This window comes from Phalacrocorax carbo, chromosome 7 (genome assembly GCF_963921805.1).
Source record: "Phalacrocorax carbo chromosome 7, bPhaCar2.1, whole genome shotgun sequence".
In the NCBI taxonomy this organism is placed as follows: Eukaryota; Metazoa; Chordata; class Aves; order Suliformes; family Phalacrocoracidae; genus Phalacrocorax; species Phalacrocorax carbo.
This window is the reverse complement of record NC_087519.1, coordinates 15,928,583-15,956,281: the sequence shown is the minus strand read 5'-3', so window position 1 is coordinate 15,956,281 and position 27,699 is coordinate 15,928,583. Positions and strand designations below refer to the sequence as shown.

General features: G+C 37.9%; 1 protein-coding gene across 8 annotated transcripts in view; it reads right to left on the bottom strand.

Moving 5' to 3' along the window:
- Positions 1–27,699, bottom strand: part of TCF12 (transcription factor 12) — a 218,303-nt gene that overhangs the window by 126,638 nt on the left and 63,966 nt on the right. The gene's annotated exons all lie outside the window — the stretch shown is intronic.

Genomic DNA, 27,699 nt, shown 5'->3' with positions numbered 1-27,699 from the left:
TATTGTAGTGTAAGCAGGGAAAAAGGCAAGAGAGACTGGTTATATTTCAATAGCTTAAAAAAAAAACACCACACAGAAACTCATGATGTTTACCCTACTAAAACAGGAATCTTTTTAAAGTCTGTAACGGTTCTTTTAGAATCAGTTCCCTTTATGCAAATCCAGGTTACGGCTCAATAGAGAAAGGGGAAGGAGAAAATAGGGAGATCTTTAAACTCAGTATCAGAAGACATCTCCCATGTATTATTTAGCCCACAATTAGAAATACTGTTGCCAACACTTTCTCCAGTTATTTTCTATTCAAAGTTAATTGTTCAAACCACATTCCAAAACAAGTAATTGCAAAAGTACCTGAACTCCTATAGCCAATTTATTCATACAGGATAAGGCTACTACTCTAGTAATTAGGTTCCTGATTATCTGGATCAAGTTGGGTTTTTTTGTTTGGGGTGGGGTTTTTTTTTGGTTGTTGTTGTTTTTAAAACAGGTGGAACACTGCCCTCCTAAATTACGGATTTCCACGCACTCTGGCCTACAAAATACAACTCATTACTTCCTTGTCACCCAAAGTTCTCTCATACAGAGCTTTGATATAGAAGAAATTCTTTGTGATGTATCATATAAATTATTTATGAAGCATTATGTCATAATTTATAAATAAGAACTAAGTGTCACCATTTTTAAGAGCTGAGTGCAAGTTACTCCATACAATCATCCCTAAACCCTACCTTTATATTGCAACTATAAGATATTCATGCATATATCTCAGACTGGCCACACTACAGACTAAAATGCAAGGAAATACTGCAAAAGCTACATATGAAGTAATAGTATTCTAATGCTTATTTCCTTAAGAAATGTGTTTTATGAAGCCACAAAATGCTGTTTTGACAAAGACAGTCTGCAGAAGGCATGTTGAACTGAAAGTACAGTACAATCACCCAGATAAAAACTATAGACATCTTTTGTTACTGCAGGAAAGATCCTCGAGGCTGGAGAACACATCTTGAAAATGCAAAGCCACCACTATATTGAGCCAGCAGTTTGTGGAAGTTTGCTGCATTTTGCAGCTGACAGCACTGTTGTTGTTTCATTGTAACTGGTCCAGGAGTTGAGTAAAAAGTCGTGGCTGGCACTGACAAAGGCAAAAGCAATCTTCTGGCACAACTGACTCTTTTCTGCCAGAAACAAGGGCACTAGTAATCCTGTGATTATCATAACAAGTCTTCCATTGCTTTAGTTTCAAAGGAGACTGGGGGTGGGGGAGAGGGGGATGGAAGGAGAAAGAAAATCTTACTGCAAGGCAAAGTTTTTGGGAAAGACTAAGACACAGTACATTACTGTATCAACTGTTTTTAGGATATTTATCAGTAGATAATCGTTATGCATAGAGTGTTTAGATGCATGACCCCTAATCAGCAGAACGTGTTACTCATTTAAAACTTTGAGTCAGTGGGACATGAGGACTTATGTTAAGGTTCTGCTAAATCAGCACATGTATAGCTAAAAATTTTCATATTTTAATTCCACCATTTGAATTATGCAACCAAATTGTTGAAAGAAACTGCTCTAAAACAAAATGTAACAGTTTAAGACAGGGAAGAAAACTAATTTGTAAATAGTTCCCAGAATTCTTTGTTCTAAAAAAGCCTGGTAGAGTTAGAGTAGTCAGGAGTATCAACATGCTTCCTTTTTTTCTGCCAGGTGTCTTTTTCCTCCTTTTCATGCAGCACTTTTTTTTTTATTATAAGCCAGGCTTACAAAACAGGCTTCATCTAGACCTACCCTTTAATCAGAATTTGCACACGGGGCAAATGTATTCACATTTTAGAAGCTCCTTGATGGCTATGAGGAAGAATTTCATATACTGCATACAGAACACCAGCGCTCTTACTGCCACATGGCATCTGGATTTGACTTGGAACGACACCCCTGCTGCCCTTGGTCCCCATCAACACAGCACATGTCAAACAAGCAGAGAACCGGCTAGCCAACAATGTTCTGATTTGTGCACTAATGTTTTTTCCACTGATGACAGATCAAAAACAACCAAATGCTGCAAGAGACAAAGACCCAGCAAATTCTAGCAGACTGGGCACAACCACCACATGCTTTAATACAGCCAAAAAGGTAGCTCTACATGAATAAGCCAGAAGAGCCTGAAGTGGGGAACACACAGTAAGAACACAGGAGTTATCTATGGTAACAAATTCAATAAAATCTCCAAACAGAAGTATCATCAAAGGGGTTCAAGCATTTTCCTGGGAAACGCATAACAGAAAGGAGGAACTAGGGGGATCATCACCTTTGTATAACCCCTTCCATAAGGAAACACAGTGTCCAATTCCAGTATCCACTAATTCATCACAGATGCTAAAGGGCATAGGAAAGCTGTGACAGCAGAGCACTGAAAAACATGCAGCACAGGGAAAGTCTGCAGTATCTCAATCTGTTGAGGCAATGCAAAAAAGGGGGAAAATTCAACAGCTGTGTGTTATAAAGGTCTAATAACACAGATGCATGCAGTCAGGCAGACAGAAGTATAGCAAGGTTCTATCCCCACTTTCATTTTTTTAAGTGGGCATTGAGGATGGAAAGTAATTGAAGTGACTCATGAATCGATTTCACAGTTCTCAATCAAAATCGGCTACTTCTATCACAGATACACTGTAGTTTAACCAAGGAGTAATTAATGAAGTCTGATCTTTGTCTAAGCGGATTCAGCTGCCAGTCCGTGAGTGGCTCTGGCTCACACAGCACCTCCACTGCACTCACTGCCCCTGTCCCAGGGAGGACCAGCCAGACGTTGGCCCTGCCTTTGGCCAGCCACACAGACAGAGCACAGGTCCCTGATCTGGTACCCTGGCCAGGCCACAGGAAAGGCTGACTGTTCCTCACTCACCTCAGGAAGATCAGGCCAAGCAGTCATGAGGATGCTTTCTGGCTTTATGCACTGAATTCTAAAAGGACTTTGATTAATGCCACTTTTAAGATGGTGCTGTGAGCATTTCAAGCTCTTCTAGAAGAAAAGCTGAAGAAACCTATTGCCTCATTAGTTCAACATATGTGTTAATTCTGAAGAAACAGGTCCAAACATTCGTCTAAAAAAAAGTTGATCCTTACAATCAATCTCAAATGAAAGTTGTTGTTCTTGCTGGTATAAGATAAAGAAGACCATATTTAAAACTTATTTCAAAAGACACAGGCTCCAATGTTCATGTAAACAAGATAATGTACTTTATAGGGTTACCATCTGCTATGATGTTGATCAAATAAATGATCTCACAAAACGGAAAAAACCCACATTGTAGATTTTTATACTAGGTACTCAGAGTTTCTATCTTTTATAGCTTCTTTATCCAGTTTTGTTTCAGAGTAATGATATTCCTTCAGATAAGGTTCAGCAACTGAAATCAATTGCAAAAAAACCCAGAGCACAAACCATAACAGCGTTGATTGTATTTTGCATCTTAAACACCCTAACAAATCAACCTACCATTAGACTGTATATTACAAAGGTCTATTGTGAAGTAAGACAAAAAATTTTATCTAAATTTATATTTTGGGCCTAGACTTTCCAGTATGGGGATGCAAAGAGAATATTATCTGACAGAGAAATACTATCGCAATTAAAAATTTTAAATTTCAATAGGTTAAGACTAGTTCTCAGCCTCTTCTTGTTGATTCCAAATAGAAAATATTTCTCCTTTTATGGCAGACTTAATATTTTTAATAACATAATAAAATCATTTATATTCTAACAAAGCACCTGGAATTTGCAAGTCAGATATACAAGTAAAGACAAGATATAGTTCCACGTATTTATTAGCAGAGGTGGTGGAAACACTCAAAACCAAAAGCAGCTTTGACAATAGATGCCATGTGGTGCGCTTAAAATATACAAAGCTAAGGGCATTAATCAAATTGAGAAGAGAAATGAAACCTGGGCAACCTATCAACAGTCTAATCACTTAAGTGCCATTAGGATAAATTCAGATGTAAAATTATTTTTAGGTAAAAGACTTTCATTTCAAACTATATAAATAGAGGGCTTTCTCTCCACCCTCCACCCCGTCCCCAGAGAAAAGGCATGGGGAAGTACTTCAAGCATGGTGGGTGGGGAAATAATGAGAAACTTAAGTCTCAGTCCGCAGCGTTTCTCTGAAAATGTACCAATATGCATATGAAGTTGTCATTGTCATCCCCCCACCAATCCCTCCGGATCAAAAAGGAAAGTGCCTCTCCAGTAACAGAATTGCTTATTAGAGGCACTAGTGGGAGTAGCATAGTAGTATCCCTTTTTTTTGTACCGTTTGCTCCAGAGAAGATTCATGGAAGTGCTGTCGATGTGTCACCAGAACACTGTCTTGAGTCAGAGTTGTCTGGTGCAAACTCTGGACTCCACAATTCCTTGAAGAAACTTCCTGAGATAATTGTATTAAATTGCATGATGCTGCTCACTCTCCTCCCTGTATTGAGCCGCAGAGTCAGACTTAATCCATCGTGTTGTCTAAAAGTGAGATTTCTCCGGAGCTTAACTGTTAGGTTCAATATCCTCCCCCACCTGCCCAGTCAGGTTTATAATCATGAGATTTGGGGTTGTTAAGTACCAACCTCTAATGGAGATGTTTAAAAGCACAACGAAGCGCCACAGGGATTGAAGCCACCCCAAGGAGATATCAGTTATCTTGATGATCACCCATAAAACACTAGCTTCCATTTGAATATATTTATTTGCAAAGATCAGTTTGTAAGATCTGTTTCAAATATCAACAGGGATTATTAAGAGTAGTAACTACTTATTTACACAAACAATAATTAGCATTTTTGAAACATTGTTTATCCTGGAGAATCCCAGAGCATGATTATCTGACATAGCAAAGAATAAACGCCTGCTATGCCAGTTATTGTGGAAATTATTTTAAGAACAGACAATAAGATTTGCTGTATAAAGTTGAATTCTATCCCCAAAATAAACAATCACAATTAAAACATCAGCACAAAACTATTCAAATGGGAGGAACGTACAGCAAGTATACAACTTGCCTGGGCAATAATCAAAATTTAGAACAAAATTAGTATTGACAGGTGTTAAAAGTTAGTTGTAACCTAAAACATATCAGCAAATTGAACTCTCTCTTTATGGAAAGCTGATTAAAACCTATACTTTCATACAGAAAATGAATTGCAAGAACAGTATTTTCTCAGGTCAGAATACAACTTTGGTGTGTACACTTGAACTTTTTCTAATACAACAAATTACTTACATTGTATAAGTCAGAAGAAAATGGAAAAAAATCATGCTGTTTCAGAAAAATTGATTAAAAGCTTCAACTTTTTAACAGCATCTATTAACATCAAAAGTCAGTACTAGTAATACAGTTCCTGTATAACTATCAAGTATATTTTAGATTTGTCTCCATCCACTACCTAAATACAATTTGCTATTTAAAAAGGCAATTACTACTTTTAACTTAATTTCACAAAAAATCCTATTCATTTCTTGTAATAAGTCCCCTGTATTGCCTAACAACAACAACATTAGGTTATTAATTCCTGTAATAACAGCGCTTTTACAGAAATCTCAGAAGTTACCGGCTTCTCTTTCCTTGTATTCTCTGCTTCCTAGACTCTAAATCACCGAACACACCAAGTGACCTGGCATAACCTGGACACTTAAATTACAATATAACCTGCTCAAAATAAAATTGGAACTGGCATTTGCTACCCAAACTGTACTAAACCAGAAAACTGCACATTACTACACCCATCTTGCCAGAAGTACATCAGGTACAGTTCATAGATAGCATATTTATAATACCGTATGTAATACACTGTATGCAATACATTTGTTATTTGTGTAGGTTTATTCAGACAGTTCAAGCATAAGCTAATGATGAAGACTATAAAAATCAGCATTTAAACTAGTTTTAAAAAACAGGAGTTTCCTTACAAATCCACAGAGGTGCTCAGAGCACTACATAGTAAAGCTGTTCTTTGCACCTAAAAAATATTTCCCTTTATTAATATGAGCTTTAATATTATTCTTCCATGCAATTTAAGGTTAAAATTCTAAAAGAAAAATGTAAATGCTAATCTTCATGGATTATATTCTGTATATAAATAATATTTACATGTGTGCACACAGAGTATATTTTGAAACCTCTGTAGTTACAAACGTGAATAAAGCAAACCAGCTTAGAGATCAAGCCTTTAGCAGGGATACAACCCAGAGCTTTTAGTCATGTGCAAACACACACAGTTAAGCTACTACTGAATTGCATCATGCTGCTTATTGTCTTCTCTGTATTGAATCATGAAGTATCAGACTGAAGAGGCTTTAACAAGCGAGTCTCAGCCCTGCAATATTAGCTATCAATAATCCATTCTACTAGCAAATTTTCCTGTGGTTACTTCAGTTATGACTCAACAGCTTTATATAACACACTTCAAAATATATATACACTTATATATACACCAAATCAAGGCCAGTGTCACAAGACTGCACACAGGCCAAAAATATTCAAATATAGCCTCAGAGTCAACAGCTACTGTTAACAATTGTATTACAACAGTACAAAAAACTGCCAGTTTGGGCACCAGAACACAATACAACCTGAGTTACACAGTGTGTAACTGAGACACTATCTCTCACGAACAAAGAAAACACTGCAAGCGTGAAATATTTTTTAACAACTTGTCTAAAAATATTAGGAAAAAGTGCTTTTGGTCAATTTGCTGTAACACAAGGTGTCCAGCAAACACCTGTCCAGCAAACTTTGACCCTATCGAAAACAAACTCCAAGATCAACCTGAGGTCAGTGTCCTTTCATTGTGTTGACGGTTGTCAGTCATCTTCATACATGTACAATTAAAATCATACAATTGCAGCAACCTAAAAGTACTTTGACATTTAGAAGATCATTAAGGCATTAATTAACACTCAAACCTTTTAAGGAAAAAGATCCTCTGACATACCAAGCAGTTTAAGAGCAGAGGGGGAAAAAAAAACCAAGCAGCTGAAAAAATACATTTGTGAGAAACATATTTTGAATTTCTGAGGTCATGTTGGTGAAACAGAAGAGAAAAAGTATCAGACAAAAACCTTATATCTTAGTGAGCCAGGATTTTGAGCTTTAAGTAAAATGCCAAGTATAGTATACAGCATAGCCAAAGAAAGGCCAATGCAATTCCACATTTACATTTCTATGACTGGAAACAAAGATATTTACAGATATGCAGTCAAGATCACATAAGTTTAGGTCTGATCTTCAGAAGATCTAGACCAAGCCACTTCCCAAAAGCAGGTGGAAGAAAACATATACTTTGCTAAGGTGCATACTACCTCTGTATCAGATTTTTGGCTACCCTACACTACTAAAATCTGAAGTCTATTAACAGCAGCATGGCATCTCACATTAAAACAACAATATGCTAACATCTTAGAGTTTTCATACAAGAAAGCATGTAGAATACAAAGAAGTTTGAGAGGTTTTCACGTTTACCTCTAGACAGGCATATCTTTAAAAAGAAGATATCATACAATTACTTGTTCTAAAGAGCACATCTAACAGGCTCACCCACAGGATTGAACTCTCATTACTGACCAAAGCGAAGTTATACATCAAGGGTTGTGTGAATTCAAGTTCTTCATAAGTGAATTCTAGCTCTTTCAATTCAGCTGGGGAAAGTGTCCCTTATATGAACATGTAAGCATTAAACATAATCTTTTAACTCTAAAACCAAAGTTTATCTGTTCAGTATTTAAATGGGAGAATGCATAATGGATAAATATAAGCACTGCACATCTGTTCATCTAAGCCAGAGATGTGGTAGACCAGGTCTAAGTTGCATGTGAAAAAAACAATAGAATAAATATAGCAAATGTTGACTTAGGTAATTATTATAACCTGGCTCACTTACCTCTCCTCTTTCCCAAAAATCAAGAAACCCTCCATACTACATTTTCATCCAAGAAACTTTTGCAAGGTTAAGGCTTCACCATTTGCCCTGCAGCACAGTGAAGCGCGCTAATGGTTTGTCCGAGGGAAAGATAGCACATGTATTCCCTCAGTAAAAAAGCTGCCTAGAGCAAAATGTGTTTTCTTCTATTATTTTAGACATGGAAAAAAAGGTTTAAAGTAAAGTAAACTATTAAAAACTTTAAAGAAGCATCTCCACTTGCATTTATACAGTCAAGAATTTGAGCTGATAGTAGTTAGTATTAGCCTGCAATATCAAAGATTACTTTTTCCAGTATGCATTTTGTACTAACTAGTGCTTCCCCCTCCATAAACTAGGTGGAATCTAGTAAAGCTCTTGCTGGATGTTCTCCTTTCGTGGAGGCCCAAAACCAACAGTTCTTGATAATTCCATTACTTCCAAAAGTCATAGCCAGAATTCAGTCTGAACAAGCAATGGAGCTCTGGCACAGCCTGTGCTTGCCAGCAGGGCCCTCAGACACCTTAACAAAAAAACACCACACACTAACACACCAAACCAAAACATAACAAACTCAAACAAACAGAAAAACCCAATACACCTTTCTTTCCTCAACATTGAGACATTTCTTCCAACTACTTCTTTGACATTGGTATTCTTGAGCCTCGTTCTCAAAGTAAGAACAAGTGACATGCTCTGTCAAAGGAGAGAAATCTGTCTTTAAATTTCCCAGATATCATTATATCTGCCAAATATTTGCTGAACCTAGCTCCTTGCTGCCTCAGCTGTTAGCTGTCTGCTGAGTCAGGCAGGCAGGCTTTGTGTTGACAGCTCCCTTAGCTTGAGTGGCAGTAAATGATGGTGTGCCCACAATGCTGGAAAGCTGATATGATACAGTTCAGTCTCCCACATCAACAAACGAGGTGGAAAGAAGATCACTGCCTGATGCTGGCAGGCCTGCAGCCACTTACATTTCTGAGGGAGCCTAGTTTACCTTCAGCCCTAAAAAACATTTGTTTCTGTTCATTAGGTGTTCCCACTCTTTCCCTTTATTTAAAAGAAAGGCTGTTCCTCCCATTGAACCAAGATGTCTCACCAGAGCTCACTGAGGTAAAAGTTGCTTGACACCTGTATTCACTGGTTTCTTCCTTCATAAGCAAAAGGTATTAGCCGACCTACTAATTTCTGCTGCACTTCAGGATCATCTGCATTTTAACATTCTTCTGCTAGTATATCCATGTTGTTACAGCTTGTAAGTCTGGGAAGATTACCTTTCAACAACAAAATTACACCTTTAGAGAATCAGTACACAGGAGTAACAACTCTAGAGCAGTTAGGACCACAGTCAGCACTACGGTATTTAAATGCTGAAGAATAATTATCCACAGTTTAACATTGCTAATTTAGCAGAAGCATCCAACTATTCTGAAAAGAACTGAACTAACTAAAAAAATAACTTATTTTTATATTCCAGAAAATAACTACTAAACCTAGCAGGATCTGGGTGTGGTGACAATGAGTCCAGAAATATCTATGTCTGCTAGCAAAGATGTCAAGATTTCTCCAACTTTACTTCTTAACCAAAAGAAAGAATTCCCCCCCACCCCACGTTTGAAGACTTAACTGCTCTTCCTTTTATTTCTTCTGCTAGCTTTTCATTTAAATACTCCAGTCTGGTTGGACTGCCTAACATTTCACCTTGGCTTAAATCCTAAATATCACACTTCTTATAGAAATGTGAGTTTTCAATGCTTTTCTTGTAACAAGTGTTACATGAGCTCAAACACTTAATAAAGTGCACTTAGAAACCATACACACTTCAGAAGCAGAACTTTAATGGAAAAGTTAGGACTGGAATTTATATTCAAGTAACCCCATTTTAAATTTACTTCTTTCTCCAACAACATTACAGCTGGAACTGACATACCTGTTGCTGTTAAAGTGTGCTAATGTCTTTTTTTCTTCTTTTTTAAAAAATGAGAATTAGTTGCACTTTGAATAAACAAAAAATTTGCTGCTGCTTCTCAAAGTATGCTGTTACAGCAGTTCTGTAGGTTACAGCTAGAAAATGCTGAAAGCCAGTAAAATGCAGTAAAGAGTCTTCTGTGGTGAAAAGCACCCTTACCTGCCGATTATCCTTCCTACAATAATAATATAGCATTACACACTTCAAACATTAACCTAAATAGTCTTATAGTCAAAAAGCAAGTAGCAATCAATAACTAATTTTTTTTATAATTCCTCCTCCCAGAATTTAAGAGTCTCTCCTTCTAGAAAACATCAAATAGTCTTACAACTTTATTCCTATACAAGTTACACCTTAAAATTAAGAACAGATTTCTAGGGATATTTAACGAGAACACAGAAGCTAATGATTTTACATTAAAATTAGGACAAATACTCTAAGTTTAATATTACAGGTGAATGAGAATAGGAAGTGAAAGGGTACTGAAAAACCTTCAGTCTCCTAGTACTGCAGAGAGCTGGTCACCACCAGCCCTGCCAGCACAGCTTCCAGTAGACCAATTAGCCAACATGCAAGCTCCTGCAGTATAAAATCTCCTCATGCAAAGTAAGCCTTCACACAGGCAAGCAACATTTACCAACTCCTCACAAAGGATTTTGGCTCGGGAACCATTGCCAGACAACAGCTCATGAGTCAAGTTTTATGTATGCAAACACAAGCCTCTCTTACTAAGGCCTGGCTGCCACCCAAAGGAGGCCATCCAGCTTCCCTTAACACTTCACTGTCCCTACTGCCCATAGCCCAGCTTTTCTGTCTTCCTCCCTCATACTAGCATCAGTGTTTTGTAGGGTCCTGCAGTAAACCAGTTCAGGAAGAAACTAGTAGACAAAGGAATAATAAAAAAAAAACCCTTGTTGGTTTCTGGCCAGATTAGGTCCTAGAAGTATTTCATTACCAGGCCAGAAAAACACCAGTGTTGCCAGAAAGGAAGGGGAGAGACAAGAAGCAGAAGGCCAACATCAGGGTTGAGTGAAGGGCCAGGGAAGCCAGAACATCACTTTTCAGGCATTCGCTAGCTCTGGACTGGCTGTATTTTAAAACCAGAGTGATTTCTTCAAGAAAAAGAGAAAAGAGGGAGAAAAGAAAGAGACAAAATAAAAGAAGAGCCAAAAAGACATCATGACTGGGTGGTAATGCATAAAACCCTGCAGTCTACTTTGGGACTACTGGCTTTATTGGACCATTGATACTATGTTAGTGTGAGAGAAAAATAACTGAATAAATGCATGTTTGAATTACATCAAACACCAATAAGCTTCATAAAAATCTTAAAAATATCAGATCTGCTCAGTGTTAGGGTAGAAGCAGGTTGTCAGGAAGTTCCACACTGCCAGAACACTCACACACATACTTTATCATTCAATTGCTAGAATTTTAGCAGAAATTTAGAGGAAGAGTAAATTACTTTGAAGTAAATGGCAATAAAACCCAAGAATTTTCCTTCCCTCTGTTTCTTCTAAAATTAAAAAGACAGAAAGTAAGAATCTTTATTCAAAAAATCCTAAGTACACTTTGAATTTCATCCAAAACAAGTCTTGGGTGCCATGTGCCAAAAGAGTTGCTTCTATAAATTACTATAGCCCATTTTTTCTTTTGTATTTTAGAATCTTAAGCATTGCCAAAACAAGCCAATTCAAACACACCACCTCCCTGGGTGGTGACTTAAAGTTTTCTTGGCCTTAACTCCTGCATTCTGTTGTCTTTATATTACTGCTTTTAGCTTTGGCAACAGCTTTCAGGCTTTGCTTCACTTTGCACTTTACTTTTTCATACTCCAACACTCCAATACAATGAAATCTGTGTAAGTGCCCAGCTTTGCTCAGCCACTAAAAATGTTACAATTTATAAGGATTATCAAGTAATTTTGACAGAAGACAAACTCTTCACATTATTAAATACCTAAAATAACAAAAATTCTGCCTTTTTGAAAGGGACAACCATGATTGTGTATTTGGGAAAGGATTTATTATATTCCGATCACAAAGAATATTATTACTCTTCAACATACTATCACTTGTTTTGCAGATCACACTTTGTGAAAGGGTAATAAGGCCTCAAATGTCTCTTCACAACCCAATTTATATGTGAAAGATTACTGATAGTGCTTCGAAGAAAAACACTGACCTACCCTCCCAGATGTAGAAAGAGCATTCTGAAGATTCACATGTGTAACAGAGCAATTCATAACAAACATCACATACAGCTCCACAACACATGTTCATGTGGACTAAAAATGCAGAGCATATTCCTTTAGACAAGGCTGGCCCATGTACTTTTAAGGAAATTAAGAAATACTTGTAAATTGAAGCAAATTCATAACTTAACACTCTTCACTTGAATTCAAACCAATTGATATGCTCACATAACTTAAGGGCTATGCTAGCCAATGTTCATGTCCTTTTCTGCCCATTCCACATATGCACATGGGACAGCCAAAACACCGCAAGTTCTTTACTGAATTTTCACTAGTGATATGAAAGCCCAGTGAGCACCTCCCTTATGAGGAAAGGCTGAAAGACTTGGGTTTGTTCAGCCTGGACAAGAGAAGACTGAGGGGGGATCTTATCAATACTTATAAATATCTGAAGGGTGGGCATCAAGAGGAAACTTCAAACTTCAGTGCACTAAGGGCTCAAATGGGAGGGATTCGATGGAAGGCTTCCATGGAATACAAAGGAGCTAGTGAGAGCTGGGAATTCTTCAAGAACTCTCTATTGGAAGCACAAAACCAGTTTATCCCCTGTAAAGGAAAAGGAACTAAGCAGAGCAGGAGGTCCCCTTGGCTCAACCATGACCTCCTGGGTCTACTCAAATCCAAAAGGGAAGCACACCAGAAATGGAGAAGTGGAGGATTATCCGCCGAGAACTACAAGGGCATGGCCAGAGAATGCAGAGACGCAGTCAGAAAAGCAAAAGCCCAATTTGAATTGAAACTGGCTGTAGACATAAAAAATAACAAGAAAGGGTTCTTCAGACATGTCAACCACAAGCAGAAAAAGAAGGAAAACATAGGCCCATTGTTAAACGGAAAAGGAGAATCAATCACAAATGATGCAGAAAAGGCAGAGGTCCTCAACACCTTCTTCACCTCAGTCTTTACCAGCACTGTAGGGTCCCAGGCTTTGGGAACAAAATTGCCAATTGATCCAAACACCGACCCACCATCGGTGAAGGTAGAGTTAGTACATGAACTACTACAGGAGCTTGACCCCCACAAATCAATGGGCCCTGACACCATCCACCCGAGGGTGTTGAGAGAGCTTGCTGACATCATCGCAAGGCCGCTCTCCATAATCTTTGAGAAGTCATGGAGGATGGGGGATGTCCCAGAGAACTGGAGGAAGGCAAATGTTACCCCTATCTACAAGAAGGGCCTGAGGGAGGATCCGGGTAACTATAGGCCCATCAGCCTTACTTCAATCCCTGGGAAAGTTATGGAACAAATCCTCCTGAGGGCCATCACAAGTCAATTGCAGCACGTGATTGGGAAAAGCCAACATGGCTTCACTAAAGGCAGATCATGCTTGACTAACCTGGTCAAGCTTGACTAACCTGGCAAGACAAAGTGACTTGCCTGGTTGACATGGGGTGGGCAGTGGACATTGTCTACCTGGACTTCTCCAAGGCCTTTGATACGGTCCCCCATAGTCTCCTCCTGGAGAAATTGATGTGTTATGGCCTAGAGAAGTGGTCTGTGCAGTGGGTGGGGAACTGGCTGACAGGTTGCACCCAAAGGGTGGTGGTAAATAGCTCTTTCTCAAAGTGGCAACCTGTCACTAGCGGAGTCCCCCAGGGATCAATATTGGGCCCAATGTTATTCAACACCTTCGTAAGTGATCTGGATAACAGCATCAAGTGTAGCCTGATGAAGTTTGCAGGTGACACCAAATTGAGTGGGGAAGTAGACACTCCAGAAGGGAGAGCTGCTCTGCAGGAAGATCTGAATAGGCTGGAGGAGTGGGCCAACAAGAATCTTATGAAGTTCAACAAGGACAAGTGTAAGATCATGCACCTGGGAAAACAAAATCCGGGAGTGCAGTACAGACTGGGATCCACCTGGCTGGAGAGCAGCTCTGTGGAAAGGGACCTGGGGGTCCTGGTGGACAGGAAGCTCAACATGAGCAAAGAGTGTGCTGCTGCGGCCAAGAAGGCCAACAGGATGCTGGGTTGCATCAAAAAGGGCATCGCCAGCAGAGATAAAGAAGTCATTATCCCACTCTACTCAGCGCTTGTCAGGCCACACCTGGAGTACTGTGTACAGTTCTGGTCCCTGCTATACAAAAAGGATGTGGACAGGCTGGAAGAGGTCCAGAGAAGGGCCACCAAGATGATCAGAGGACTGGGCAGCCTGCCATATGAGGATAGGCTGGGAGAACTGGGTTTGTTCAGCCTTGAGAAAAGGAGGCTTAGAGGGGAATCTCATCACCATGTACCAGTACTTAAGGGGTAGCTACAAAGAAGATGGAGACTCCCTTTTTACAAGGAGTCCCATGGAGAGGACAAGGGGGAATGGACACAAGTTGCTCTTGGGGAGATTCCGATTGGACACCAGAGGGAAATTTTTCACAGTGAGGACAGTCAACCATTGGAATAATCTCCCCAGGGAAGTGGTTGACTCGGCCACGTTGGACACCTTCAAGAGTCATCTGCACACGGTGCTGGGCCATCTTGTCTAGCCTGTGCTCTTCCTAGAAAGGTTGGACTAGATGATCCCCGAGGTCCCTTCCAACCGGTGATTCTGAGAAGTTTAAAAATTCAAGTACAAAGAGCTCCAGTAGCAATTTTATTCTACTTCATTGCACATATCTTAAGATGTAAAGCTTATATTTAAAAGGTAACACAAAGGAAGTAAACATGCACATCATTCAGGTATATATGAGCATTTTGGACTTCAAATAATTCTGTGTACATCACCAATTACAGTATCAACTTTACATCGGAGAATACATATTTTCATTAGGATTTTATTCCTTGCTTGGCTTTTCTTTAAAAAAGAAAAGGCAAGTAATAAATCTGAAGCCTCTTCCTTTTACATTTACAAGTTTACTGTTGAATATTTAAACATCAAGGGCATAACTTGCCTTGACTAAGATATATGTTCTTAACCAATTATCAGGAAACTGTAACATTGTATATGCTTCAGTCCCTAAGATCTCTTTAGCCTAGTTTTCATTTTCCTAACAGACTCAGAATTTATCATTATTCTTAATGCTGAATCTATTAAGGGAGAAACACGAGACAACTAAAAAAAAAAACAAACCACCACCCACAAACACCACTACGAAATACTACACTAAAAAGACAGAACAACAGACCAAAAAAAAAAAGCATGGAGATACAATCTATACCTGCTTTTATTAAAAAAGTTTCAAAGTGAATAAAAACTTCACCCTCTAAGTTAGCTGAGGACTAATTAGATTTTTAAGAAGTCTTTAAAATCTAATACATCCTGTTTACACAGAATTTCAATTTAATATAGGTTCTTAACTCTTTCATCGTAAAACCAGAGTTTAGTAGTTTACAAAAGATTCTAAAAATACAAATGAAGCTAAGCCTCTTCATCTTACTTTCCATTAAGAAGGAAGTACATTTGAAGCCAAAATTCTATACTCTCTGCACTCAGTTAAATCCAGGGTAATGACATCTATAATGCTCGTTACAGACAAGTAATAGAACAATCTGATGTGGCACCTGTACTGATCTAGTGTTGTACTTAAAACTTTTTCTATTGAGAGTATTACATCTCCTTCACACCCACATCCCTCATTCTAATACAAGGTTTACAAGGTTTTGTTAAATCATAACTTTTCCGCTGAACAAAAAATATAAAAATTATAGAAGGGAACATCTGTATTTCAAACAGGTCAACCAGACCTGACATTTGGCCTAAAAAAAAACCTGACTACAGTTACAGCTTGGTCACTATTATGTTCATTACATCTTTTACACAAGAAAATCCTCTCAAAGCCATTTTTAAAACAGCTCCAAAATTAGAAGTCTGTAACTGCAGCAGTCTTGCCTGTTAAGCTTCCAGATCACAGCCAGTTCATAGCAGGGCTGATTAGCTCAATCACAGCATCTTGTTAACAGCAGCTGAGCGCTCCAAACAATCTAAATCACACATCAAGCAACTCAAAGCAGAGGCAAAAGTGCTTTATCCTCAAAGCATCAAGGATACTGAAATAAAAAAGGATGGATAACCTACAGAACTTGACAAGTTAACTAGAACCCTATGATACATCATGTTTCCACAGACAGCACTTATTTCAACAAGAAGTATTTAGAGCAAGTCTAGAAATAAACTTCATGAACGCTCTAAAATTATAGAATACTTAAGTTTCATGTTCTGTCTGAACTTAGTGGTGGCAAAAATGGTTATAGCACACACAAAAAAGTTATGGGGGTGGAAGGCAATATGCTACTGAGGAGACCCACAGGGAAGTAGGAGTTAACTGTTCTGCCTAGGTTTTTTCTAGCTTTTTCTTTGTCCCTTGATGTTGTGAGCCTCATTGGAAAAGAAAAACCTCTCTGTAGGCTTTATTTTGTTTACTTTTCAGATGCAATAGAAGTAATTCAAGGCTATCAGCAGTCTAAAGAGGAAGCACCTGTAGAGGTCAGTATTCAAAAAGCATATCGGTAAGAATGAGGCAAAATATGTCAAATTCCCTATTTAGGAGGAACATTATAATATGCGTGTTGAATAAGGATAATCTAATGCATCTATACACACAAGTATTCTGCTCCGTCCTTCTGACAAATAGCACAGGAATAATTTTGCTCCAATTGTGAAAGCAGATAAAAACTAAATTCCTGAACTGGTTTATCACAGGAGCAACACTTGAATCAAACCAGTTTCCTATGGAAGAAAAGAGCCACCACTGTGATTAACTGTTCAACGAATTTAATGTCAAGAATTTCTACAGAGAATTGCTTAGGAAAACCAACACAGAAATGGCAGTCTACTTTCAAATTTACATACAAAGTTTTCCATATTAAAATTAAATGGTAAAATTACTTCCCAGTCCACAGAGTTTTGCTCAACTCATATCATGAAATGTATATGCTATAGTAAAAGGTCCTTCTGGAAGACTGAGAAATACGTGCTCAAACATAGTTCAGAAGTCTAAAATACATACTGTACAACAATTAAAATATCTTTTACCAGATCATGAAAATTAGATATAAAAGAATACCTTATTAATATGCTATAAAATGAGAAGGACCATGATAATTCCAATCATTGCACCTTTTCTCTCAAAGTGAGACACACACACCCACCAGGCAAGATAGGAGGTATAATCAAAACTTTCTATTGATTTCAGTAGGAAACTAGCACTGAAGACACCTGCTACATAAAATCTCGTATTTGTTTCTTTTGTTTACATATAATTCTTCTAGATGATACAGGCATTTCAGATGCAGTTGCTCCTTGCATGAAGTGAGAAGCAACTTTAAGTTATGAAACTGAAAAGGAAAAGCTCGTGGCTATTAGTCTCTTCCACAAAAAAAAGTTAGTTTAAAAAAACCAAGAACCACGAGTCTCCAGCAATAACATTAATGCCTAATTCATCTACAAAACTTTGGTTTGGAATTCAAAAGAATTTTCAAAAAACAGTCATCAATATTATAAGGCAGGACAATGTTACCATATCTGCTTATAGCAAGTAGAACACAGACCATATTTTGCACTGAAATGGGTCAATATGAACAGAGTATATTTAAATAAAATTGTGTTTCACCATGGAGTGCTAACTCACTGTTTTTTAAATACTTTAACCTCATTATCTTATGTTTGGTCACCACTGTATTTGGTCTTTAGGACACACTACAGATGATCTTCCCTTTGGGAAACAGTTCTTCCTCCAAGGTTCTCCAACATCCCATTCTCTTCAATACGCATCCAGTTACTGTATTTGGATCTGGCTGTCAGTTACACAAACAATTCAGTCTACATACAATCACTTATGTGACAGAAGCTGGCAACAATAATCAAGGGGTTAATCTGACAAAGCATTTGTTTAGGAACCTGCTTCTGTTTTGGTTAGTTTTTGCATAGTTTTGGTTGTTTTTTATGCAAAAAATTTGAAACAAGGAATCCATCTACTAATCCAGAACACTCATGTTATCCAACTATGCAGACAAAGCAAGCAAAAAGTTCTTTGAATAACATAACCTTGAGAAATCCTACCAGCAGAACTCCCTGCCTCAAGGAGCTCTACACTCTTCAGTCTATTTACCCAGCCAGAGCGTGAAGGAATTACTTGAGTGTGTGATCAGAATATTAAATATCTCACACTGTCCAGGTTCACAGTGAAGCTATCAAATAACAGAGTAACTACTTCAGAGCAAAGCTTTTTTTTTTGCCGACTGCCATCATCAGTAGAACCAATAACAGCAGCATCCTCAGTTTTGTGCCAGGCTACACACTACTTTGAACTGTCTACCACAGCTTGGAAAAAACGCTGCTATAGCTGGCAAACAAGATCTTTCACAATGACTGCCAGAACCACTGTATGCGGTGACAGACTGTCTCGCTACAACTTCAGCATCACCTAATTTTAGGAAGCACTGAAGTACTCTGCCATTTGAGAGCCTTAAGTGGATTAGCACTTATTAAAAAAACTTACTTGAAATCCTGTCTCATAAAGGATGCCTTCTGTAAGTCTTCAACTGACAAATACTTGTAGTCACTGTGCTAGAAACCCTGCAAACCTCAGACAGAAGGTGCAATTTCCTTGTCAACAGGTTTCCACTGCATGCCCACATCTGTAACATGTGGAAGCAGAAGCAGACAAGAAAAAACATTGAAAGAAAATATAGAAGTCTGAAACGGTTCCACAGTACAGAAAGTAAAAATATATGTGTGTGTAAATATATACGCACACACACAATCATCCAAAGAAATCACTACTTCCTTTAGTCATTCCAGTTCAAGAATCCAGGCTAAAACCAGAAAGGAAAAAAAAATCCCTGAAATTCACAAGTCATTTTAAAACTGCAGCAGAAGGTATTTTTCTATTGCAATAAGAGCAGTAATATTCAAAAAAAAAAACAGGAGAAAATAGAGGGAGTTTCAGCAAATTTGATGCCCCTGCTGACAAACTTGCAGACTTAACCATGAAGATTCATCTCAGTTTAAAGTCACTAATTTCTCTGAGAATACTGTGGATTCCAACGAAGTGCCAACAAGAAACTTGCAGTGGTACATCTGTCTTGGCACTTCAAAAGAGTGAACCTGACCAAGCAACTTCTGTAAAGAAGTTAAGCAGCTATATATCTGTACAAAAAGGTAAATTTTGCAGAAACCTTTCCAAATTGATGGTGTATCATTTTCAAAAGGCTCTAGAAAAGGTCACACTTCCCAATAGAGTAAAATTCTGTTAGGCTGTTTTCTCTCAAGTTCCCATGCACATATGAAGAATTCAGCAAAATTTTTCTGACTCAGTTGTAAACAAAAACCACCTGAAAGGAATCAAGAGTAAGAACAATTTGATCTAGAGCTGGAGAAAGTTCACTAATTGTAAAGACAACCCAGGATCTCAAACTGTTTGAGATGGTTGAGCTATAATACAGAAGTATACTTCCTCTTTCTTATAAGACTGCGTCTTCCCATTTAAGCAAAGTTTCTTAAGACGCAGGCCAAAGCTGAACCTGAAAAAAATTAAAACAAATGAACAATAAAATGCCCACACCTCACAGCATCAGTAGCATTTTTTAAGCACTATTATCTGGCACACTGCCAACAACCTCACTAGAGAAATCAATAGCTGCCTCACTGCAAACAGCATTTCTTCTGACTTCTTAGTAAAAAAATCTGTTTCAAGAGAAGCAATTAAACCACCGTAGAAGTCAGAAACTAGCTCTGTCACCAAAAGTTAGAAGATTTTATCAGACTTTTTTAATTTTGAGAGACGCTTTAACGAAGCAAAAAGAAAACAAGAAAAAGAACCCTGCAATAGGACTGCTCTTCTCTAATGAGTGCTTCAATAATGCAAGAGGCAGCCATTAATTCCAGAAAAGAGCAACATTTCTTCAGAATTATTCTCTCCATATGCTACCATATGGGCAACAGGATGAGCAAAGTAAGCGTTCATAAAATGATTGTCCAGATAAATAAAGCTAACTATAATTTATGAATACAAAACAGAATTGTAAATTTTCATGATCTGCTACAGCAGCATATTAGTATTTAATTAAGCATAATATTGCAAGTGTTCTTAATGATTTATTATAATATATAGTGTGTACAAATGTATATACATGAAAATACTGTGGTAGAATGTTGAAGAGGTGTAAGAATAAGCGAGATAAAACAGAAGTATTCATCTGATATTAGATGCTAGACACCAACACTCAAACCTTTAAAAGGAACCACAGGGAAAGTCCAACTTCATTTTTACCTCAAGTTTGACCTATTTGTGTGTGATGACTCATACCCAGAGGAATTTGAAACTTATTCCAGAAACTGTTTAATTTAAAACAATGGTACTACTTAAGATTCAGCCAAAGATTCAAACTCTTTAATTCTCCATGATGAGCACTACACCTGTTCCATTATCACAGGTAAGTGCCTTCAGTTACAGTTTTTCCACAATCCCAAATGTTTTCAGGAGCACTGTACTTCATATTCTCTGTCTGTGTCAGAAAACCATAGAATCACAGGATGTCCTGAGTTGGAAGGGACCCACAGAGATCATCAAGTCCAATTCCTGTTCCTGCACAGGACAATGCCAAATGGATATGAGGACAGCCACTTTGTCCGGAAGCAGTCTCTTGGAAGGCATTCACTGCTACCATTCATGATGGGCTTTTGTGTTTGGGATTCCCACCACCCACCCCACCCACCCCCGAGCTTAATGATGCACCCAGCATTGGTTTGGGTCAATCCAGTGTTTCACTGCCATTAATCTCGTCTCCCCTGGTTAACAGTATAAACACCATTACATGTCTGGCAACCACAGTGAAATTCAAGTTTAGCCAGGTAGTTATCTAGAGTTCAGTTTAGGTATTTGACATGTATATTTAAGGCACTCTGAACACAATTCTGGCCAGAATTTCAATAAAGGTTTAAGGAAGAATCATGAGATACTAGAAAGGTCTTACATTTATTTTAAACAAACATTAAGTTCAACTGTTTTCATATGCAATAACCTGACATCACACCAGCTGATTTCATCCTCTCTCATCTGCAGTTTCATTCACGTGTACTAAGCCATCGCTACTCTATTCAGATGGAAAGCAAGTCTGATAGATTCCTACCTTCATTTAAAAGTTGGAAGTCCAAAACCAGGACTGTTTTTAACATGTAGATTTCCATTTTATTTAATTAGCTGTTATACTTTAATGCAGGACAAATTACTTCCAGTTTCCTCTCGTTTTTGGTTTTTGGTTTTTTTCTTTTTAAGATCCCTCTGCTCTCTTCACTTTGCAATTTTCTATGGCACTGGCACATAAACCACCAGTTGCCATAACAGTAACACTACCAGCAGCAGCTTGGCTTTTATTCTCTACTTTTCCTGTGTGACAATTCAGGGAGTCTAAACTTTCAATTTTTTATTATTAAATTTCAGACTCAGTGTAGTCTCTTCTAATAATCCTAGTAAAATGTAGGTTTTCTTAATTTAACACTTCAAAGCAGCCTTTAGGGGCAGAAATAAGTCTGCACAACAGGGTCAGTTCCACAGCCTATTTCAAAACAATCTGAAATCTAGGGGGGAGAGTGACAACTTTCAAGTGCACACCAAGATGACTAGGTAGTACCACAGAACTCTACAGACAGATCTCAGTGCCCCAAACCACGACGCACTGTGCACTCCAAAAGGTAAATAAGCTGGAATCTGTTCTACAAGTTCACACTCTAGTCACAAAGCCCAGACTTTGCTTCTTAGAGTCAACCATTTCATTCAACTGCCTGAAAAACCCAAACCACAAGCACTATTTAATAGCAAATAAATTTATAATCTTCCACAAAATAATACCTGCAACAACAAACAGGAACAGCCCCTATGGTTCCTTTATGAAGATGGGTACACTAGCAAATGACAGCCAGCCTGAGACAGGAACATTCCCAACCAGTTACAGCCCAGTCTGAAAAAGACACTTAAGACCTGTCCCTTTGACTGAGACAGACAGGCATGCTCAGATATCTCCAAAGAGCTTTTTTTTTTTTTTTTTTTTAAAAGGACTAAGCCATTACATGCCTGTATGTGGATTCTTTACATGGACTTGTTACTGTGAATGGATGTGTACACTGACTGATGCTATAATAATTGCTTTTTATATTATATTCACTGTAACATATGTATTAGAAAAGATATACCTGATAAAATATGTAAAACCACAGCCAGTAAAGATCAGTCTTGACTACAGTGATAGATACAAGTTTACTGGAAAACTAGGAACTACTGTGACATACCTGTATCGTTATAGTACAATCTTAAATATTACATGCAGCATTTGCATGGAAAACATTTTGAATCGATATATTAAGTTTATAGTTCTCTGATGTCTACTACATCTGGGTTTGGAAGCAAAGGTGGGAAAAGGTAAGAATTACTTCACCAGATGTTTTTTCATCTTAAAAATGGTCCCAACTAGATTCAAGCAGCGAAACATCAGTTTTTATAAAGGACTGCTGGAATAAAAATGTGAATAAAAGGAGGCAGGAAAAAAAGTGAAGGCTGCAAAACAAGCAAGAGGAGTTCTAGGAACTCAGGGAGTGAGATGGGTTGGGAGGGAGAATAAACAAGAAAAGGACAAGGAAAAATAAGAGACAGATATAAACAAAGTGAAAACATTTGAAAAGCACCGCAGAAAATATTTTCTAATAATCAGCATATGTGCACATGCATGCACACATCCCAGCCCTTTCCTCCTCCTGATCATTTCAGCAAGCACTCCATGGTAACCCCCTCAGATGGACACCCCGTCTTTGAGCATGCAGGCATGTGGCCCACAACCGACCTCCAGCAGGCACAGCTCCCTGCATTCCCTGAGCCTTCAGCTATGCCACCAGGTGAGAGCTGCCACATCAATGCTAGGCTTCCTCCTAGCTGGAGTACAGGAAAGTCAGCCTCTTTTTCTTCTTAACTAAGGTGAGACTACTTTTTTGGATAGCAAACAGGGAAGGTGGTCTACATTACTAACTTGAATAGATTTGCTTTAAAAATAAAAACGCAAAACCAAAACACCAAACCAAAACACCACACACAACCTCGCCTACATTTTAATCGAGAGCAGAATGGAAGGAAAATCAGAGCAGACATTACTTGGATGGATTTAAATAAAAAGGACAATTCTTTTCAATAGCAGGCTCCATTCTATCATCCAGGTGTCTTAATATCCATTTTCCAACTTAAAAGGAGTTGATCATGTTAAAAAAGATCAGATAACAGTAACAGGCAACAGCAGACTACTAATGCCAATACCTCATAGAACAGAGAAAACTATTTAAGCATGATATTGACTGTAAGATTTAAGATGCCAGCACACATGCAACAGCCTGCCCTTTAAGACATTAACGTATTGATATTAAATGGCTTGATTAACAGATTATAAAGGAGAAATACCATAAATTAATTCTGACACATCTCAGAGAAGTTATTGGAAAAGTAAAGGGGGGAGGGGGGGAAGGAAGATCAGCATTCTAGAAGTATCCCCGGGGGAAAGCAGCAACCGATCACGGCACACATTACGTCTGCCCCTTGTTCATCCATCTGCTGCACCCCAAGGAATGCCACAGGGGAAGCAAACGTGTGGAGCACAGCTAACAGCAGCAATTCTGTCCATATTGGAAACCAATTACCACCCTTTCCTATCAGGATCAGTGTTTCCAGAATTATAATCAATTTACCCTACTAAATGCAGTCTAGAATTTAACACTTAATAACACAATAGCTTAAATCCTAAAAATGCCGATTTGCACCTGTATGCAATACAAATTATATTTCCTGTCCTTGCTATACAACCCACTCTACTGCATCTGAAGATTTAAGTTTTTATATTTTTTTTTAGTGAAGGGATGAAGAGAAAGGAACTCTGCTTATACACAATCCTGTGCATTTTAACTCTCAGCTCAAAACTGCACAATAGCTGTGGTTAAGTCTATGTAAATCTAACAAAAACCCAAACATTGGTTTTATATTGTATTAGCAATATTCTGGAAATAAAACCATGAAATCTCCCTACCAAATATATTACTTTTCATTAGACACACAGACCATAAAACTACAAAATGAGATAAAAAAACGTGAATGGCATTTTATTTACTGACCTTGCAAATAGAAATCTGAGTTTCTGTGGTCTATTTTCATTCTACCAAACTAAAAATTAACAACTTGAAGTGCTGAGATCCCTCTGCATTAGCCTGCTTTGCAAGAAAGTAATAATTTACTTCAAAATAATCAAGTTAACATTGTTTTGTTTTAATTAACATCACCTATTTGAGGTACTACTTCTGCACACCAGCAGTCCAAATGTTCTGCAGCACAAACCAAAGAAACAAGATACAAGGGAACACCAAGGAAAATCATAGTATGAGTGCCAAGACCTGAATAAAGAGCATCAGGTATGGATCAGAACAGTGCTTCTCTCCCAAGGATCTTAATTTCTATTTGTTTTCTATCCACCCACTCCTCAAGCCAAGTAGTACTTTAGCCCTCACAACCCCAAGTTTCATATTACAGCCTACCAAAACTGAAGTACCCTCTTCCAAATTCCCTCAAAGCCCCTCCTGGTTTAGCCAGGCGCTACTTTTTTAAGAAACACAAGGTCAACATTCCCCTAAAGATTTGAGGGAAATGCCTCCTCAAACAAGCAGTCCGGGATTCAAACTTGGGTCTCCTTGCTTGAGACTGCACATGCTGGCTGAACACCTTGAGGCAGCAATGTCAAGAACTGTTAAAGAAGGATTTACAGAAAAGTCTCAAGGATGTAAGTGAAAAGCTTTCTAACAAAAAATAACCAAACTACTTTGTTTGTACCTTTGAAGAACAGACATTGATATTACCGTATAAAACATTTTTAGCTGGAAATGAAACATTCCCCAAAATAATTAGTTCAAAAGTAACTAGAACTTCAATCAGATGCTAAAAATCAGTAAATATATAGCAGGTCACTGCTTTTTGTGTACAGCCAAATACAATACCAGTATACATTCGAAGTACTTATAAAGCTATCTTTTTAAAATCAAGAATAGTCAAGACTGTACTTATGATCAACTATATCCTTCAGTACAAAGGGATACAAAGAACAAACCTAATGCAAAACACCAGTAACTTGGCTTAATAAGATTACAGTACATTAAAGTGTGCTCATAAGCATTTTCTATAAATGAAATGTAAAGCCTGATGACTATATATGATCCGGAAGACCAACCTAAGCTCATAATGAAGGTATTGCGACACAGCTTAGTACCTAAAACACCAACGAATGGTGTATTTTTGATGTAGCTGAAAATTTTACACTGATTATAAAACAGCCATGTTCAAGTGACTAGCTTTAGGGTAGTAATGTTCTAGTTTCTATGATCCATGTAACAGTTAAGGCAGATAATACTGAGTTTATCTAGTAAATAACATTATTCCTTCCTGCAAATCTCACCTCTCAAAATGACAGCATTTTTACAATGTAATAACACACGGCTGAAAAATTTAAGCCACAAGTTAAGTACCTTTAAAGAAATCCATAATACCTGCATATTTAACTCAGTACAAAACTGAATTTTTCTGCAATGAAAAAGGGAGATTGTGATCTTCTATGGGAAAAGCAAACTAGCAGACTACAGAGATACCAAGAACTGTACCCATTAATCCATTGAGTAATGGCAGTAAAAAGAGGGGGGGAAACCAAAACCCAACACATCTGAACCCCAGTCACACGTGCCCTCTTCCAGCAGGAAGTACTACAGCAAATCAGTAAGTATCAGCAAAATTTCATTTTGTTTCCACACCTTGGCAATTTTGAGTATCTTTAACCTCACACTCACCACATAAATACACAGGTAGTCTTATACCATCATCCACAACCCTCCAGAAAAGAAAGCAATCCTACAGAAGATCATCTAGACTAGCAATGACACCAGTTTTCCAAAACAGATCTGTCAGCAGCAAACAAGAAACAGCATATAGACTGTTCTGCTGACATCCTGCTTACTTATCTTATTACTCTTATCTAGATTCAATAACTAAATTTACATTAAAATAATTGGAGAACTGTACTTCAGCATACAATAAATATTGTGTTCCTTAATATCACAGCATTAATCATCCCCGGACTTAGGGGAAAAAAGAAGAAATATTTTAAAAACAAAACAAAAGCCAACATTATTTGACCTCACACCTGGTTGTCTGTCTGATCAAAACATCAATTAAGTCAACACTAGTTGAGGTCTTTATTTCTCTAAATGACATCTCAAACCATAGATATAAATAAAATGGAATTTATCTGTGTAAGTTACCAGTAGGTCACTGTGCATGCACAATGCATATAGTGTGCTGAGCAGGAACTAAAATAAGGATACCCTTACACAAGCTAGTCACCCATTCTTGCCACCATCTACTAAAAAAAAAATCCCTTCTACAAACTGAAGTACCTAAAAGGATTTTTCAGTTTGTTCAATTAAAAGGAAAACTCAACTCTGCAAAAAAAAAAATTCTTTTAAATTCCAAAGACATGCAGGCCTTTCAGTAGATTACAAACCTACAGCCAGGTGTCCATTTCTTATAATAAAAGCAGAGTTTTAAGTACAGCTGCTTTCCAAGAGAGGATATTTTTTTCTTAAACACTAGCAACTTGTCACAGGCCACAATGTAAAACCAAGGGCAAACTTGTCTGAGAAGTGCAGATCTAACTAGAGACATGCAGATACATACAGCAGAATCCAAAGTTACATAAGGAAAAAAGGTGGGGTTTTTTGCAGCAACTTACTACATATAAGTACCTTCACAGTCAGCACTGGCAACATGACAGGGAACTCATATTCACAGATAGGCACATTCAGCAAGCTTGTGCTTTGCAATATCTACACTTCGCAAGACACTTCCTTCACTGTAGCGCACCTTGTGTTACCATGACATTTATTTTTAAAGTTGCCCATTCACACCTCCAGCTACATTTTACAGATATTTTTTTTAATCGACATGCAATATTATTAAATTTTATTTGAAACAAATGAGCACAAAAGCCTTCCTAGAACTACTTTCACTAGCTCTAATACTAAGGAGCACTGCAGGGAAGTGCTAAGAGATGTCAACAAAATCCCCAAACAGAAAGTCAAAAAAGAACAGCTGAAGACAAAAAGGCCAAAGCATGTTACATCCAGCACAGGAACACTTGAGCTGTCATATTAAAACAGAGCTCCAACTTGAAGCAGAATGTTAGAGGCATATTGTAAAGAGTGTACTTCATGAACAGAGCCAGCTCTCTGCTTGCACACTACTGCATATACAGGCATCTGCAAGGCACTTCCAGTATCAGGCCACAGGCATGTCGAAAAAGCAACAATTTACAGACTATCAAAGTACACCTCTCTTGGACCTTTATTTCCCTACAAATAATCTTGTAAAAGAGTGAATGACTACTGAACAAACAAAAGGGCAGAGGCAACTACTTTCAAATAGCTGGCACTGCCCCAAGCCATTAGGACAGCATTACAGATAAGCAAATGACAGTTTCTGAACCTAAAGTTCCGCATCCCAAAAAACCTTAGCATCCTGGTTGAGGTCTCTCCAGCT